This window comes from Chrysochloris asiatica, unplaced genomic scaffold (assembly GCF_000296735.1).
Source record: "Chrysochloris asiatica unplaced genomic scaffold, ChrAsi1.0 scaffold00221, whole genome shotgun sequence".
NCBI lineage: Eukaryota > Metazoa > Chordata > Mammalia > Afrosoricida > Chrysochloridae > Chrysochloris > Chrysochloris asiatica.
In genome coordinates, this window is record NW_006408739.1 from 4,409,372 (window position 1) to 4,412,040 (window position 2,669).

The 2,669-nt window shown below is 54.4% G+C and overlaps 1 pseudogene; it reads left to right on the plus strand.

Annotated features, from left to right (window-relative positions):
* The first annotated feature begins 554 nt into the window (after window positions 1-554).
* LOC102817716 lies at window positions 555-1,414 on the plus strand (annotated as a pseudogene).
* Window positions 1,415-2,669: the final 1,255 nt, after the last annotated feature.

Below are 2,669 nucleotides of genomic sequence, written 5' to 3' on the forward strand. Positions count from 1 at the left end.
AGCCCCCGCGCCTCCTCAGATCCCGCGCTTGCCCAGCCCAAGACCCCAAGCGCGCGGGGCCCTGCTCCCTAACGCCCCCTTACCCGAGACTGGAGCCCAGGCGGTCTCCGCCGGTCCCCAGTCACCGCCGGCGCTGCCACAGCCCTTAGCCGCAGCTGGCCCGCGTCGAGGGAGTGGGAGGGGTGGCTGGGTGGAGGATGCTACTCCCGACTGGAGGGAGAGGAAGGAACGGAAACAGGAACCAGCGCCGCTGCTTAACGGAGCCTTCAGCGCCACTGACTGAGGGAGAGCGCGAGGCGGCGCGAGCCGGGTAGTCGCTGACAGCGCGAGACAGAGCGCGAGCCTGGTCCAGGACGCGCGACCCCGGGCAGCGCCGGCTCCATTCCGCGAGGAAAGAAAGGGGACGGGTTGGCTGGGGGCTGGGAGGGCGGGGGCCTAGCGCTGAGGGAACTGGGCTACTCTAGTCGGCCGAAGATAACGCGCGCACGCGCCGGAGCGACTCTGACAACGAGTGCTGGCGGGGAAGCCTAGGCTCCGCAAGCGAGCACGCGCAAATGGGGGCGCGCGCCCCTCGGCGTTCCAGGCGTCTGGGACCGAGCGCGCATGCGCCGACCGCCACCACCTACGGCGACCCTGGCATGTGCCAAGGCTTCTCCCCGCCCCCTTCCTCTCAGCGCCTGTGGATAGAGTAGCTGCGGCATCCAGCGCCCAGCAGAGGAGCGGGCTACCGCGGGAAGGGGAGAGTTCCAGAGGGCAGCTGCTGCGGGCGCGGGTGCTGACTCGACGCAAGCACAGGCCGCCGTCTACCGTCTGAAGGCCGGGGGCTAGAAGGGGCGCGAGTAGAGCACGGCACCCTACTCGCGGGAAAGCCACCTCCAGGGAATGCAATCTTCTGTAGCCCGCTGGGAAACAGGCCGGTCCACGTCCACCGCCCTAAGGAGCACTGGTACTGGAGATTTGAAACCGGTTTCTTGCTACTTTTTAGGGTGGTCGCTGGTATTGCTGCTGCTCAGGAAACACTGCAGCCCACGTCCGGCCGCTGGGCTGCAGCTTGCAGCGCGATCCCAGAAGGGCCGCGCCCCCACAGGCGACTCAAGGAAGCCCTAGGTTATCTTGTGACTGCAGTTTCCATAATTTCTCCAAGAGAAAGACCCCACACACACGAGAGCCAGAGTTAGCTGGCGGGCCTCTACCCAGCGGCTGCGGCAGCCCCTCCGAAGCGGAAGTTTATTCAGTAGGGGAAAGGGGAGGGAGGGAGGACAGAGGCTGTTCCCTAGGATGCGTCCTACCCGCTCGGGCCGGAGGAATTCCTTGCGCCCGCGATGCAGAGCCTTGGGTCGAAGGGCTACCTCACCGGCCCAGACCTCAAACTGAGCGGGAGGACCTAAGCGCGCTGCCCCTGCACACAAAGTAGTCGCGAGCCGAGGGGGTGCCTCGGAGACCAATCAGAGCTGCGAGCCGCGTGAGTGGAGTGCGAGTTGACCAATCAGATAGCCAGAAGATGAGCTTCCCGTGCCGAACTCTCCCCTGAAGCTTTCGGACCCAGATCTCCAAGCTGAAGCTCTGATGAAAAAGCGAAATGGTGCTCTAAAGACTGGAAGAATTAAAACACTTGAATACTTTTTAGGTAAATTCCTCGGATACTGAATATCAGTACAAATGGGGTGGGGGTGGGGTGGAGCTTTTAAATGCTAAGTATAAACAAGGATCCCAAGAATGCAAGAGGCAGAAGCCTACCAAATCTACAATCTACCTGATAACATTCATATAGTTCTTAAACGCCAGGAACTGTGTTACAAAGATACAATTAAAATACTGCTGATTCAAGAAGAAAGACAAAACTGCCTTCAAGCAATTCAGGTTCTTCTGAAAGAGGCTTTGCTGGACCTTGTGACTGGTATTTATCAGCTTTCTCTGAAGTAGTTTATTCTCTGAAGTTGTTGGTATGTGCCCTGGAGTCGGTTCCGACTCATAGCGACCCTACACAGGGTTTCCGAGGAGCAGACAGCTTTATCTTTCTCCCGCGGAACCGCCAGTTTTTAAAAAGGGAGAAAATGTTGGGGAAAGGGGAAAGTCTTCTGACAGTGACTTATCCAGGGTCACACAAAATTATGTTCTAGCCCAGAGATGCCATTCTTTAATAAGGTCATTCAACAATCATTTAATGAATGCAGGGATGCTGCCCTCCACTAAAGAGGTAACCACACTGAGCTTATAAACAGCAAAATGCTGATCTAAGAGTCATGCTGGAACCTGGCTTGCAGTATGTATCCTTTGGACTTTTAAACAAATATATTTCTTCAATGTGATATGTGTACATCAAAAATAAAAAGAAAGCTAATAGAGAAAAAAAAAAGAGTCATGCTGGTATTGTTGGCAGTTACTAGAAATTTTAGGTTTATACTGGAATAAAATGGAATGAAGGTTTCTCAGTCTTTAGATAATTGTTATTAAGTCAGGGATGGAATAGATATTTTTGTTATAGTTAAAGCACAGCATTTTTATTTATTTTTTAAGAAAGGAACCATTTCTGGTTAAACAATCCTTCTAGCTTACCTTGTTTATGTTGTTAAATGCTGTTGAGTCAATTGCAACCTATGGCGATCCTGTTTAGGGTTTCCTAAGAGCAGCTGGTGAGTTTGAATCACAGACCTTGTGGTTCAAACCGA